The sequence below is a fragment of the Cryptomeria japonica genome, chromosome 11 (assembly GCF_030272615.1).
Source record: "Cryptomeria japonica chromosome 11, Sugi_1.0, whole genome shotgun sequence".
NCBI classification, from domain to species: domain Eukaryota; kingdom Viridiplantae; phylum Streptophyta; class Pinopsida; order Cupressales; family Cupressaceae; genus Cryptomeria; species Cryptomeria japonica.
The window spans coordinates 567,447,861-567,464,615 of NC_081415.1; positions in this window are offsets into that span (position 1 = coordinate 567,447,861).

The window sequence follows — 16,755 nt, forward strand, 5'->3', positions numbered from 1 at the left end:
AACAATTGAATCAGAATATGTTGCAACAACAACCAACTATACACAAGTATTATGACTTAAGCAAATGTTGAAGGATATAAAGGTAAAGTGCAAGGAACCTATTACTCTCTATTGTAATAACACTGCAATAATTGATATATCTAAGAATCTAGTATTACATTCTAAAACCAAACATGTTTCTATCAAACTGAATTTTCTAAGGGAAAATGTTGAAGCAAAAGAAATTAAAATGGTTTATGTGAATACTAAAGAGAAGATTGGAGATATTTTCATTAAACCTCTGCCTAAGGAGACTTTTGAATATCTTAGAGATCAGCTTGGGGTCATACCCTCACCAATAGAGACTTAGGAAGATGATGTTTGTCATCATCCAACAGAATTAATAGAGAAATATTTTACTCTATCTTTGATGAGGAAGCTACTTCTCAGGGGGGAGTAGTTGGTATACTGAATTGGTTGGTATTTTGTACCTGAAAAATGGTTTTTTATTTCTACTTTGGCATTTGATGTCAAAGGGGGAGAGATTGATATGGAAATACACATTATCTTTTGGGAAGAGATTATTCATTGGGGGAGAGATTGTTACTCTCTATATCTATATTTTGATTTTTGGTTATGATCTCTTTTGGGAGATTGTTGGCTTTTGTTGGCTTTTGGTATTTGGCATTTCTGTTTTGGCACTTTGATGGTTTTTCCATCTTGTGTTGCCATCAATGCCAAAGGGGGAGATTGTTGGTATTTTGGTATGGTTTTGTCATTGATGTCAACACCTACTAACACTTATCAACTCTGGCACTTTGGAGAATCAACAACATTCATGGCAAGAAAATGAATCATGCATAGTCACCGGTATGTGGTACACCGATAGGATATAATAATCACTAGCACTTGGAATGGCATGGAAAACACTTGGTTATGTCGAAGACATCATTTGGACACTTTGTCTTTAAGATTTGTTTATTGCCATATTCATATTAGCATATTTGTTGTTACTAGCAAATAGGTCCAAGTTATACATCGACAAGCTTATCTTTTCCAAATCAGCATGACATGCTATGGAGTTGATTTATTGTTGTTGTAAATGCATTAAGCTGACATGTTGAATAGCTTATTGCATCGAGCATTAATTTATTTGTAAATTGATTTTATTGTAATATCCTTTAGATCCGACCTACTAAAATTAGTCGTAGGTTATGATATAAATGTAAGATCTTATTTGTAAGATCAGAGGTGCAACGCAAAAAACGGATTGTGTGAAGGTATATGTGAGAATAAGCAGAGCTATACACATAGACATCATTTCAAGGTTAAAGGAGGGTTTTTGTGAAGACAATTAGAACTAACCGGTACTGAATTAAGCATATGAAGATGCTATTTTGAGCAGTACATCATTATTGGATTTAACCATCCAATTGTAGTCAGTGTGGCTCTTATTTTGTGTTTGAGAAGTGAGCTCTAGGCACTTGGCCTTTTTGCATGTCCAGACCCCATTTGTATACACATACTATCTGCAGTAGTATCATTTGATTGTGGGTAAGGTTTCCCACCATGGTGTTTCCCCTTACAGGGTTTCCACATAAAAATATTGGTGTTATGTGTTGTGGATGACTTTGTCTTTTTGTTTCATGCATTAATCTTTACCGATATTTCAATTAACTAATATAATTGTCTACCAACATAAAAGATTGGTTTACCGGTATTAAGCATCAAGTTGGTAAAGTTGTTTTTGGTTTGAATTTATTAGACAACTAATTCACCCCCCCTCTCAGTTGCCTCTGGGACCTAACAAAGGCACCATATGACCCCTTAGGATACAATATGGTGTCGTTATGGGTCATATGATGTAGGATACCATATGAGCCTTCATATGGTGTCCTAAAGGGTCATATGGTTTCCTATTACACCTTAGAACACCATATGGTGTCATTATGCATCTTATGTTGTGCTAAGGGGTCATATGGTGTTATATGACCCATTAGGACACCATATGACCCATTAGGACACCTTATGGTGTGATTATAGGTTGTATAGTGTGCTAAGGGGTCATATGGTGTCATATAACCCCCTAAGGGGTTGTTAGGGGCCATATTGTGTCCTAAGGAGTTATATTGTGCTGTATGACCCCTTAGGACACCATATGACCTCTTACGACACAATATGCTGTTGTTATGCATTGTATTGTTTCCTAAGGGTTCATATGGTTCCCGATGACCCAATATGACCCCTTAGGTGTCATTAGGGATCATATTGTGTAATAATGGGTCATATCGTATCCTATGACCCCTTAGGACACCATATAATATCTTTATTGGTTCTATTGTGTCCTAAGGGGTCATATGGTTTCCTATGATCCCTTAGGACACCATATAGTGTCGTTCTGGCTTATATGGTGTCCTAAGGAGTCATATAGTGTTATATGACCCCTTAGGACACCTTACAACCCCTTATGTGTTGGCAGAGTTCATATTGTGTCCTAAGGGGTCATATGGTGTCCTATGAGCCCTTAGGACACCTTATGATCCCTTAGGTATTGTTAGGGGTCATATTGTGTTCTAAAGGATCATATGGTATGCTATGACCCCTTAGGACACCATATGACCCCTTAGCACACCATATAGTGTCAATATGGGTCATATGGTGTCCTTAGGGGTCATATGGTGTTTTGTGACCCCTTAGGACACCATATTGTGTTGTTATGGATCGTATGGTGTCTTAAGGGCTCATGTGGTGTCCTATGACACCTTAGGACACCATATGGTATTATTATGGGTTGTATGGTCTACTAAGAGGTCATATGGTGTCCTATGACCCCTTAGGACACCATATAACCCCTTAGGTGTCGTTAAGGGTCATATTATGTCCTAAGGGGTCATATGGTGTCATGTGACCCCTTAGGACACCATATGACCCCTTAGGTATCATTAGGGGTCATATTGTATCCTAAGGGGTCATATCATGTCCTATGACCATTTAGGATACCATATGACCCCTAAGGACATCATATGGTGTCGTTATAGGTTGTATTGTGTCCTAAGGTGTCATATGGTGTGCCCTTAGGGCACCATATGACTGCTTAGGTGTTGTTAGGGGTCATATGGTGTCTTCTGACCCCTTAGGACACCACTTGGTGTTGTTGTGGGTTGTATATTAAGGAGGAGGGGGAGAGAGATAGCGAGGGAGTGATAGAACTATAGAGGGGATATATAGATAGGCAAGAGACCTAGATTTCGAGAGAGGAGTGAGATAGATAGAGGGGGATAAAGAGACCTATAAGAAAAGGTAGATAGGTGGAGAGGAAGGGAGGGAGAAACCTAGAGAGGGGAGAGAGGGTGGGTTGGAGAGTTAATGAACTAGACAATGAAGAGAGAGAATAAGAGAGGAAGAGAGATAATGAGAGAGTGGGGGAAGGATATATAAATAGAGAGGGGAAGAAAGGAAGGGAGAGATCTAGAGAGGGAAGGGAGAGAAGAGAAGAGATATAAGAACAAAGAGATTAGTAAGAGGGGATGGACGGAGAGGTAGAAATGGAGGGAGCGAGAGACCTAGAGAATGAGGAGATGGATCTAGGTTTGGAGAGAGAGAAGAGAGGGAGAGTGTTCATAAATAGATAGGGGCAAGGGAAAGGGAGAGAAAGGTGGAGAGGGAGGGAGATAACTTAAGGGTGGACAATTAGATAAGTGAAAAAACCTAGAGGGGAAGAGAGAGGTGGGTAATAATATAGGGAGGGAGAGGTAGTGAGGTGAATAGGGAGGGAAGGAGAGCCCTAGATATGGGGAGAGAGACGATAGAAGGGATCGGTATTAAACAAGATAAATGAGTGGTAGGGGAGGGAAATAATAAGAAAGTGAGAGACAAGAGAAAGGAAGGGAGTCAAGGATATAAATTAGGGTACAAGAAAGGGATGAAGGTAGGCAGGGTGGGATATACCTAGAGAGGGGAGAGAGAAGTGAGAGAGACAAGAGAGGGAGAGAGATAAGTGTAGAGTTTAGGGAAGATAAAGATAGTGAGATACAGATCTAAAGAATGCTAATAGGAGAATGTTGATTACTAAAATTTGACTAAGTATGAAAGTCAATATGATCCTCTAAAAACAAGAATCTACATTATAACTCCTATAGAGTTGAAACCACTCTCAAACATCCTACCAATATATACATGAAATATAACTTAAAGTGACTTATACTTAAATATTATATTTCATGTATATATTCTCCTCTCATGATGGGTATAACTTGTGCCCAAGTTGAAAAATTTGCATCACAAAACCTTCAAATTGGATAATATAAGACATTTGGCGCATGCCAAATTTGGCGCCCGCCAAATGAAAAAAGTTGACTTTTCTCATTTGGCGCGCATCAAATGGGAAAAGTCATTTTTTTTCATTTGGTGAGTGCCAAATAGGGCGAGCACCATATTTGGTGCTCGCCAAATGGTCTATATTGGGAACTACCAACCCTTTGGGTTGGATTGTACTTGGGCATCCAACCCAAAGGGTTGGACGGCCATTTCAGGCCTGAGATGTGTTTTTAACAAAGGATTAGAAAATTTTCACATATTTTTGGCCGTGCTCTCCATTAGGTTTGCACGTGTTTCAATAAAACTAAAAAAAAATACCATAGAGACCTCGATCTCTCTCTTATCTATCCAAGCATGTAATTCTTTTCACATTTTGATTTTGTTAAGGATTTCATCTATAATTTCTTTTGTTAGTGTGTTCGTTTTTGGTCAAAAACCAACATGCACTATTTTGGGTATAGTTTTTTACACGTTCATCAGATTTTGAAGAAACTTACATTTTTAGAAACTAGACTCCATTCTACACAATTTTTTAAAAAAAGTTTTGATTTTTGATTAGTTATCAATGATTTAAGGGAGGAGCACATTCAAATTTATGTTTTTCTGGATGAGTCCACTTCAAAAATTAGTATAAAATCATATACTCATTGAAAAATTAGCTGAAAAAAATGGCATAAACTACAAGGTGTTAGCTAATATCTCACTTAAGCGATTTTAAAAATTCAAAAAAAAATTAACATTTTAGGGGGGCCACAACAGACGTTATGTTATGTTTTTTGCATAAAAATAGGACCACTTTTTGTGGCCCCCCTTTTTGGAGCCGTTAATCTCCACCATTTAAAAAAAAAAATAGTAGTTTAGAAAGTAGACTTGAAGCACTCTGACTCTTGTTCTTGTTGCATCTTCAAATTTGGAGTTTAAATACCTTCAATTTGTCGTTGAAGTTCAAACTTTGTTGATTTCAGAAAAAAGTGGCATGTTAAGACCCCCTTTTGGTACCACAACTTGGTGCACATACCCTTGGTCAAAATATCAATTTCTTTATTCGAGACATCAATATAGAACACGTAAGATTGGATATGTTCTTGATCCTCTGCAAGTTCCAGTTTGAGCTTCTCTTTAGCTTTGAAGATGTTGCCAAAAGTGGATTTATTCTAGCGTTGGATATTAGACTTAACATTGGAGAGCTTCTTGGCTATACAAAACATAGTTGTTCCCTAGATATCAATATTCCACCACTCCAAAATTTTATATTGGATTTTCGGGTCCATGAGCCACATTTTCTAAAATCTGAAGGGATATGCCTTTCTACTAGACAATGGAGAGACTGAGAGGTAGATGGGGAAGTGATTTGATCCAACACGAGCTAAGGCATTGAGTTTGCAGGAGGCCAGACATCTAATCTAAAGAAATAATACCCCTATCAAGCTTGACCTGAATAAGTTCTTCCCCACTGCGTCTATTAGACCAAGTGAATTTAGCCTCAATAACATGAAGATCTAAAAGGCTCAAAGAGTTGATCATGTCAGCCAAGTCTTGTCTACTATCAATAGAAATTGGTAAACCACCAGATTTTTCCAGATTAGAAAGAGGGGTATTGAAATCACCCAGAAGGATCCATTTCTCATCAGGGAAGAGAGATCTGGCAAGGCAAATGGAAGACCATAGAGATTTCCTAGCTGATCTCCCATTAGGAGCATAGATGTTGGAAATGACCTAGGAGGACCCATCTTTAAGATTAAAGAATCTAGTAGCAATTATTAATTGCTGATTTGATTTAGTTAATTGAATTGTTGATTTGATTTAGTTAGTTGAATTGTTTATTTAATTATTAAATTAATCAAATCAATTTAAATCAAAAAGTGATTCAAATCAATTAATCAAATCAATTCAATTCAATGAATTAATCAAATTAATTTAAATCAATTAATCAAATCAAATCAAATCAATAAATTAATCAAATTAATTTAAATCAATTAGTCAAGTGAATTCACTAAATTAGTCAAATTAATTCAAATCAATTAATTAAATTAATTCAAAGCAATGAATTATTAAATTAATTAGTTAGTTGAATTGTTAATTATTGATTTGATTTAGTTAGTTGAATTGTTGATTTAATAATTAAATTAATCAAATCAAATCAAATAAAAAAGTGATTCAAATCAATTAATCAAATCAAATCAATTCAATTCAATGAATTAATCAAATTAATTCAAATCAATTAATTAAATAAAATTGTAGCGTCCTAAAATTGCGACACTTGCAATTTCGACTGCATTTCGGTCTTCACAATGGCGACGCAACACGCAACCTGAATGGAGACCCCGAAACTTGCTCACGACACTGAAAACTGCATTTTTCAAGCACCCTGGCCTGAACCTCCTTGGACCCTGCTGTCCCGGGAGGTGGGACCAGAGCGCCCAACGCCCTGGTCCTTCAGGACCAGGGCGCCCAGCGCCCTGGTCCCCAGGACCATGGCGCCCAGCGCCCTGGTCCCTGGGTCCTATTTTGGGCCCGGTCTCCTAAGGGGCCTTGGGTCTTTTTGTTTGCAATTTGGAAATTAACTTTCCTGGTCGGCCTAAGGTCGGGAAAATCAGTCTATCAGCCCTAAATGACAAGTATATAAACTACATTTTCCTCTTTCATTCGACATGATGGAAAAAGCGTGGAAATTATACTCAAGCATTCAAGCATTCAAGCATTCCTTCAAGCAATTGATCATTTCAAGTCTCCATTCAAGGCTAAGTGTTGCATTCAAGACAAGGATTCAACCATTGAAGAGGAGATCACATACTACATGCTACAACATACAACATACAACATCTATACCTTCGCACATAAGGATACAAACATCCTTAGAACAAGGTATTAGTACTTGTTTTACAGTCATTTACATTTACAACACTTGCTCATTTCTTGGTTAATTCCAAAACTGGGGTTTGACCTAAAGGCAAACCCCTAATCCCTAAACCCCAAATCGTCTTCGCTTTTCTATGTGTAGGTTGCAGGTACGCGGCTGAAATTGAAGATCTGGAATCCTTGTGCAGAGACGAACAGATCCCCCTTCATTTCGCAGATTTTTCGGAGGACCGTGGCGCCGGGTGCCATCATCCTGACAACTTTTGCTCAAATTTGCAGGACAACGCCGTATCGAAATTTTACTGCTAATTCCAGGTCCGCAGCTTCATACTATATTCCTATCTCAGTTTATAAGTGAATCTTTATCACTTTCTATGCATGCTTAGCTTAATTCTTCTATCAACATTCTTTACAAAAGAGGGTAGCCTTGCTGTCTTAACCCTTGAAACACATTTAGCATCCAATCTTGCATTGCGTGGGATTGGATCTTGTGGGTTTCAACCCCTCTTTTGAATGTAAAGTCTCTCCCCTAAGTGAAAACCATCGAATCCTAGCGAACATCCCTTCTCTCTCCTCGGAGTTGGAAGAGGGGAGAACAACTAGGGTTCGATCGTGATTTTCCACTTTACATTTTGGTGAACCCGACGTGAACATCCTTTCTGATTTTTCATGCTTAGATCTGAAAAAATTGATTATATTTCCATGTTTGATCTTTTGCAAAATTTTAGAGGTGATTGCATAAAAACCCTAAATTTTCTTTTTAGTAATTGAACTTGCGAAATGTCTAAATGTTAATGCCTGTTTCAGATCTGCCCTTCTATTACAAATTTTCAATTCATATTTGTGCTTTAATTCTGAAAATTAAGTGGTTAAGTGTCAAAACCCTAATTTTTGAAACCCTCTTGATTCAACCTTTGTCTGACAATTTCACTGATCAAAACATCTCCAAATCAGCTGTAACTTTGGATTCCGCAATAAAATCACAATATCTTTCATCCCTGAAAATTTGGAAAAAAGTTGCAAGGACCGTGGCGCTGAGCGCCATCGTCCCCAACATTTTTTCCGAAATTTCGGGAGCGAGATCTTATTGTGTTTTTTTGCTAAAATTCAGAATTTTGGCTGATTTTATCAATTATAACACCTTCAAAATTACAGTCAAAGTTGGTCTTGTGATTGCTTGGATTAAGGCTTCTAAACATTTAAAAATCATTGAAATTGAAATTTTGTGTCAAAATTGTGTTCTTACTATCCTAAATCTGAAAAGTGTGTTATCATTCATTAAAAATTTCAGTGCTTTATTCAAATTCTTGCAATTTGTGACTTTTGAAATTAAGTGCTTAATTACAACAACTTTGATTTCCGCTTTCAAAATTGAATTTTGCATGAAATTGAGTCAATTTTCAAATTTCAAAATTTGCATTGCTCTTGACATTCCCTCTAAAATCATAAAATTCAAAATTTCAGTTTCCCTCTCTTTTTCAAAATTCAAATTTTGCATTTTTCGACAATCTTGGTAGGGTTCAATTTCGAGATTGCAACTTTAATTTGGCCTATCTACAAATCGTAAAATCACTCAATTTTTTCAGATTAGCTCTAAAATCATCATACCTTTCATCCCTGCAAATTTCAAAAAAAGTTGCAAGGACCGTGTTGCACTCCGGGTGCCACGGTCCCGGACATTTTTTCCAAAATTTCGGGAGACTATTGTGATTGCATTTAACAGCTTAAATCCAGAAGATTGGTTGATTTTACTGAAAATTGCTACCTCTAAATTCAAAATCTTCTCTCTCTTTCTAGTGCATGATTTTTACAACAATAAGCCCTACTTACACTATTCCCGTTAGACGAAGCCGTAGAATTAAGTCTTTCCGAGGTTTAACTACTGAGGAGATGGAACCTAATTTGAATAGCCTTTTTAACGGGGACATGGGTAATTCCTCTAATCCTCCTAATGATGAAGAAGCTCTCCATGAGGTTTCTGTAGAACAACTTTCGAAATTGGATAACCAATTTGACGATTTTCGACAATGGATGTCTCAAGAATACCCTGATAGTAAAGCTCTTCCTTTAATTGAGGGTCTAAAATGTATGCTTCAAAGTGATAAGAATAGAATTGATATTTTGCGTGGTATTGCACACATTGTGGATTCGAATGTGATGCCTATGAAGAGTTGTGCTGAAAATTTGGGTTATACACAACCTCCTACTCAAGTCAATCATTCTATTCCTTTGACAACTTCTATTGCTAGCGTACCTACCTTTACATCAAACATAATGGCTACTTCTACACAAGACATTCCTCCTATGATCACCAGTCATGGGGGCAACCCTTCTTCTTCAATTAACCCTCTTCCTTCATTCAATCCGACTTCTTCATTCATTCCTTCGATGAGTGTGCCTATTATATCACCACAAATGAACATGACGCAAGGGGGCAATTCATTTAACCATTCCATCCCTCCTTGTAGTATTCCTCCTGTCCAATCATCTCCTATGACTAATTATCATAGAGTCTCATCACCTTACTCTTTACCTTCTTTCAATAACATAACACCTCCATCTCAATCTAACACATCCAATATGAATTCTTTGACTGAAGCGACCATTAACAATCTAGCACAAACTGTCTCTTCTTTACAGCAACAAATTGCCTCTATGAATCAATCTAAGTTTAGTGTGCCCACATTTGACGTTGCGAGCCCACTTTCTCTTGACATTGTTTGAGCTATCCCTCCTAAACATGTTGAAATCCCGCATTTGGAACTTTATAATGGTAAAGGAGATCCTCTAACACATGTTAAGACTTTTCAAACAATATGTACTGATTTTGCTTATGACCAAAGGTTGCTTGCAAAACTGTTCACTAGAACATTAAGAGATAAAGCCCTACAATGGTATTGCTCGTTGCCTTCTTATTCTATTACTTCTTTCGAACAACTTGCAAATGCTTTCATTCAACAATTTCAAAACAATATAAGTCCTAAAGTTACTTTGATTGATTTAATGCATTGTAAACAAGGTGTTAAAGAAAAAGTGACTGATTTCATTGGTAGATATAAGCATTTGTATGCTCAAATTTCTTTTCCAGTGCTTGATAATGATATTCAAAGAATCTTTATTTCTAATTTACAATAGGATATTCGAGACAAACTTCTGTTTTCTGAGTTTACTTCTTTCCAACAGTTGTGTGCAACTCTTCACAATTATCAACTGACTGTGAGTCAAATGGAACAATCACATCCTATGGCTCCGAGTGATAAGGGTGATAGCAGTCAACAACCATTTGGGAAGTTTAAACCGAACAGAGATTCCATCAAATTCAATGAAAACATCATCAACAACAATGTGAATGCAGCATCAGGTGTGCCTCCTATTTCTAAATTTTTCAAGAAAGAAAGAAAGTATACTCCTTTGAATGAATCATTGCATAGTATTATGAATAAGTTATTGGAACAAAATGTGCTTACTCTTCCTCGTATAAGACAAATTGATCCTGCAAAGATTACTTCACCTTATTTTGATAGCAAATCTTTTTGTCAATTTCACCGTCAGCCTGGGCATGATGCTGAAAAATGTTTTTCTTTAAAGGGTAAAATTCAAGATTTGATTGATAACAATACTATCTCTATTTCTGGAGTGAATGATAAAGGCAACACATCTGTAGCTCCTCCTAACCAAAATCTTCAGATTTTCACTGATCCATTGCCTTCTCATACCTCTAATGCAATTGAGGCTAAGGATTCCTCTCTCTCATCTGATGGTCTTGTGTCTATGACTCCGAATGTGATTAACTTTGTAGAGCAGCAAGAAATCCCTAAAGAATCTTCCATCACATTTGATTCCAGTGAAACCATTAGGGCACCTGATGGTCCTTTATACATAGTTGCAAAAGTTAAGAATACACCTTGCCGTGGAGTGCTTATTGATCCTTCGTGCATGATTAATGTGATTACTGAAGAATTCCTTTTTACTTTGCAATTGAATCAAGTGATATATGACAAAATAGATGTGATTGTGAAATTATTTGATGCATTTTCTTCTCCTGCAATTGGTTCTATTACTTTACCTATTGAGGTCCATAACAAATCTCTTGATGTGAACTTTGCTATTATTCCATCTGCCGAACAATTTCGTGTGAAGCTTGGCTATCCTTGGCTATCTTCCATGAAAGCTATTGCTTCTCCTATTCATAAGTGTTTGAAATTTCCCCATAATGGTGAAGTTGTTACTGTCAATCATAGTCTCTTTAAACCCGCTGAAAGAACTTCTAGCATTCCTATGGATTACTTTTGGCCTAAACAATTCCAATCTCTTCCTCCGCGAAGTGATCATCTTTTCAAATCTTATCAAAACTGGAAAACAGATATGATCCTATCTCTAAGTGAACCTAGAACACCTAAACTTGATATTCCTATCATTCTTGAGAAGGAAGTTCTTCCTTTGAAAGATAAAACTAATGTCTTTCCTCAAGAAGATTCCCAACCCATCCCTATGGATGTGACTATGTCTATGCCTAATAAACTTCCTAAGAGTAGACCTATACCTCCTCGTCATGATGGACTTGGGCTTCTCCCTAAACCAAAAATTCCTCCTTTATATGGAGCAGTTCCTCCTCCTTCTTTTTATAGAGAGAAGAGACCTTCTTCTTCTCCTATTATCCAGCCTAAGAGACCACAACCTAAACACCCAAGTGCTAAGGATGAGAACATTCCTCCTCCTCAATCTTCTCCACTTCCTACTAAGACTAGACGAAATCGTTCTGCACGTGAACGCCGGCGAAAGCGTCGTCTTAGAGCTCAAACTTTGCAATCTCCAAAAACACCTTCAACAAGCATTATTCCATTTTCTCCTCAGCCGGACATTGAGCCTAAATCTCCTAAACATAAGATGCATGATGGTCTTGATCCTGTGCGAGTTAAAGATCCTATTTTTATAAATCTTGATGATGATATAGATGAAAATGTTATTCCTGATGAAAATGTTACTCCTCTTGCTTCTGATAGTGAATATGAACTTGTTGATATTGATAACCATTTATCTAATGAATTTTCTAAAGCACTTATCCTAGCTCCTAGACAAGAACAATGTGGCTCGGAACATGAACATAGCCCTTGTTTGGATCTTGTGATAGCTCCATCTGCTGTGTTGGATGTTCCTCCTCTGGCGTGTTCCCTGCCTTCCCGAAACATTGATCAGCAAGATCGGGGGGTAGATGACGTGCTAGACTAGTTACATCGTAGTTGTTCTAGTTCTTGCCTCCGTAGCTTATCCAGATCTTTCTCCTGCTGTTGCCTTTACAGATCGAGATCTAGATTCTTATGTTCGTGTTCGTGATAGAGATTCTGACCCAGGCTTACGAAATCCGGACCCATAGCCATTAGCATAGCAGATTCTCTCCTCCTCTCTTTCGTTACTTCTTCCATATGTTATTCTCATTCTTCTATTTGTTGTCCTTAGTGTTGTTTACTTGAGGACGATGCAAAGTATTGAGATCTCTCGATCTCTCTCATGTTGACTCAAAAGACACATGTGTTCCCTTCTTCTAGGTGACCTTCCTTGATTGGGGAATGAAGAACAATTATACATACATATGATATATATACATGAATTATCATACAGCATACTGACCCCGAGGAAAGCGAAGTCACCTCGTGCTTTGTGTTTTGTGTCTATTATCCTTGGGTTTATCTCACACTGGGGGGCTAAATCCTTGCGATAATGTGCTCCTTTCCTTTCTCATTTCTTATGTGTATCACTACGTTAAAACAATCACCCCTGGTGAGGCGTGTGCGATCGCTTTAACGTAGGGGGGCATACATCCCGTTCATATCTTTTCAAGATACTTGAAAATTTCTTGGTAAATTTAGCCTTGCCTTGAAAATTTTTGATATCTTTCTTGCATGACTCATAGTGAGGGAACCTTACTACTGACAGTCATAGTTCTTCCTCGTGATCTTCCCTTTTACTTTGTCAATCGAAGTCGTAAGATCCTTAGTCCACTGGGGGCTTGGTGTATCTTGCCTCCTTGACGTGGTGAAAGTCTTTCAATATTGTTTCCTTGTACTTTACCGGAAGTATGAGCATACATACTCCCGCTAAAGTGGGGGCTAAATGTAGCGTCCTAAAATTGTGACACTTGCAATTTCGACTGCATTTCGGTCTTCACGATGGCGACGCAACACGCAACCTGAATGGAGACCCTGAAACTTGCTCACGACACTGAAAACTGCATTTTTCAAGCACCCTGGCCTGAACCTCCTTGCACCCTGCTGTCCCGGGAGGTGGGACCAGAGCGCCTAGTGCCCTGGTCCCTGGGTCCTATTTTGGGCTCGGTCTCCTAAGGGGCCTCGGGTCTTTTTGTTTGTAATTTGGAAATTAACTTTCCTGGTCGGCCTAAGGTCGGGAAAATCAGTCTATCAGCCCTAAATGACAAGTATATAAACTACATTTTCCTCTTTCATTCGACATGATGGAAAAAGCGTGGAAATTATACTCAAGCATTCAAGCATTCAAGCATTCCTTCAAGCAATTGATCATTTCAAGTCTCCATTCAAGGCTAAGTGTTGCATTCAAGACAAGGATTCAACCATTGAAGAGGAGATCACATACTACATGCTACAACATACAACATACAACATCTATACCTTCGCACATAAGGATACAAACATCCTTAGAACAAGGTATTAGTACTTGTTTTACAGTCATTTACATTTACAGCACTTGCTCATTTCTTGGTTAATTCCAAAACCGGGGTTTGACCTAAAGGCAAACCCCTAATCCCTAACCCCCCAATCGTCTTCGCTTTTCTGTGTGTAGGTTGCAGGTACGCGGCTGAAATTGAAGATCTGGAATCCTTGTGCAGAGACAAACAGATCCCCCTTCGTTTCACAGATTTTTCGGAGGACCGTGGCGCCGGGTGCCATCGTCCTGACAACTTTTGTTCAAATTTGCAGGACAGCGCCGTATCGACATTTTACTCCTAATTCAAGGTCCGCAGCTTCATACTGTACTCCTATCTCAGTTTATAAGCGAATCTTTATCACTTTCTATGCATGCTTAGCTTAATTCTTCTATCAACATTCTTTACAAAAGAGGGTAGCCTTGCTGTCTTAACCCTTGAAACACATTTAGCATCCAATCTTGCATTGCGTGGGATTGGATCTTGTGGGTTTCAACCCCTCTTTTGAATGTAAAGTCTCTCCCCTAAGTGAAAAACATCGAATCCTAGCGAACCTCCCTTCTCTCTCCTCGGAGTTGGAAGAGGGGAGAACAACTAGGGTTCGATCGCGATTTTTCGCTTTACAAAAATCAATTCAATTAAATGAATTAATCAAATTAATTCAAATCAATTAATCAAATGAATTCACTAAATTAATCAAATTACTTCAATTCAATAAATTAATCAAAGAAATTAATCGAATCAGTTCAAACCAATTCAATGAATTAATCAAACTAATTCAAATCAATTAATCAAACCAATTCAATGAATTAGTCAAACGAATTCAAATCAATTAATCAAACCAATTCAATGAATTAATCAAACTAATTCAAATCAATTAATCAAATTAATTCAACGAATTAATCAAATTAATTGAAATCAATTCAAACCAATTCAAATAATTAATCAAACTAATTGAAACCAATTAATCAAATCAATTAATCAGTGCAATGAATTAATGCAATGAGTCAATCAATCCAATTAATTAACCAATCCAATGAATGAATCAATTAATTAAGTGATTCAAATCAATCCAATGAATTAATTAAGTCAATTCAATTAATTGATTCATATACCTCCAATGATTTAATCAAATCAAATCATATTATTTATTCAAATAAATTCAAATTGATTAATTAATTCAATTCAACTAAGTGATTCAAATCAATATAAGATAGCGTGCAACAAATTAACTCAAATTGTGCAAATTTTGATTTCAATGCAGATGCAACGAATAAACTCAAATGTACATTTGTATTTATGTTGCAAAAAATAACACAAATGTCCATGTCTGTACATATGTATAGCAATCCAAAAAAGAGCTCGAATGTACATATGTATGACGATCCAAAAAAATAGTACATACATATATATGTATATATATACCTATATGTATACATATATATGCATATATATACATGTATGTATACATATATATGCATATATAGACATGTATCATGGTCAAAAAAATACATGAGTTCACTTGTTCTAATAATTTAAGTGAGCTCATATCAAACTCTTTCTCTTTCTTGCTCTATTGTTTTTCAATGGAAACACCAATTTTGCTGGAGGCAACCTGCCGTCAGATGGCATTCCTAGGGAAAATCTCTGATAAGCGTCTACAATCAGTTCTTTCCTCAAACCACCCTTTGATTCTGCACTGTGTTAAAATAATTTTTGGGAAGGAATTCCTTAATGCATACCACAGATACAGAGCCAATGCAGACACCCCGGCTTTCTTCCTAGTTATGCTACTTTATATAGGGATTAGAAAACAAAAGGCAAAACTTCTCACCCAAATATTGTTGGAGCACCGCTTTCTTGGAGAAATTGATGCAGTTTTGGACAATGTCGATGACAATCTCAAATTGCCATTCCCCAAAAATTATTATATGAGTTTGGGTAATGGCCTGTTATTAACAAAAATATTGAGTTCCTTTACAAGCTTCCCAATATACTACCAGGCTTCACGCTAGTCGTGAGAAGTACCTTTGTCCAAGAGGAGGGGCTTTCAGGTAGAGAAGACATTGGCATTATGGCCAATGGTGACATAGTTGAAGGCAACTCTTGGGGTCTTGGCTGTAGCAAAGAGTGGATTCCAGATGATGTCCACCACCCCTGAGAAAAAGCGAAAGCATTGGCTCATGCTACTTGCGGGAATGACTGCCTGGTAATTTTGGATGTAGCCAATGCTTGTGCTCCCAGTGACGAGGACCCAGGCTCAAGCAATCAAGAATCCTAAATGTATTGACCTCTTTGACCTGTGCTATGATCCTCTTTGGTTTTCCATATCCCATCTTCTTGCATTGTTTAGATAATTGTAGGCTTTTGGTTTGAATCGACATTTTGTTCTCCTCTGGTTGTCTCTTTTTTCTAGCTTGTTAGGATCTTTGCCAACTTGGCTAGCCTTTTTGTTAACTATTGGAGCAATGGTAGGGGGTTTTCTCCCTGGTTCTTTCCCTCTATGACTCTTTCTAAACCAAGTACGTATTTCTCAAATTTTATTAATACAAGGGTACCACCCCTCTGTAGCTATTAATCTATTAAAAATTAAAATAAAAAATATGGATCCTCTCTATTTTTTACTATCTCTAATATCCTTTCATAATCTTCGATAGGAAGCCACCAGTTTTGGGAGATACAAACTCTTTTTTGTAAAGTTTGAAAATGTAATCACATTGCTATAACTAAATGACTATAATGCAAAACATTTTGGTTGGGCATGTATTCAGTAAATGTAACACCATTGTTATCTATCTTCGTTTATTGATAATAAGTACCTTCAACAATGATGGATCCAGTAGGATATTGTTCCCCATCAACATCTTCCACTGATTCTGACAATTTACATTTTGGTTTTGTGCATCATAGTAGGTAATAGT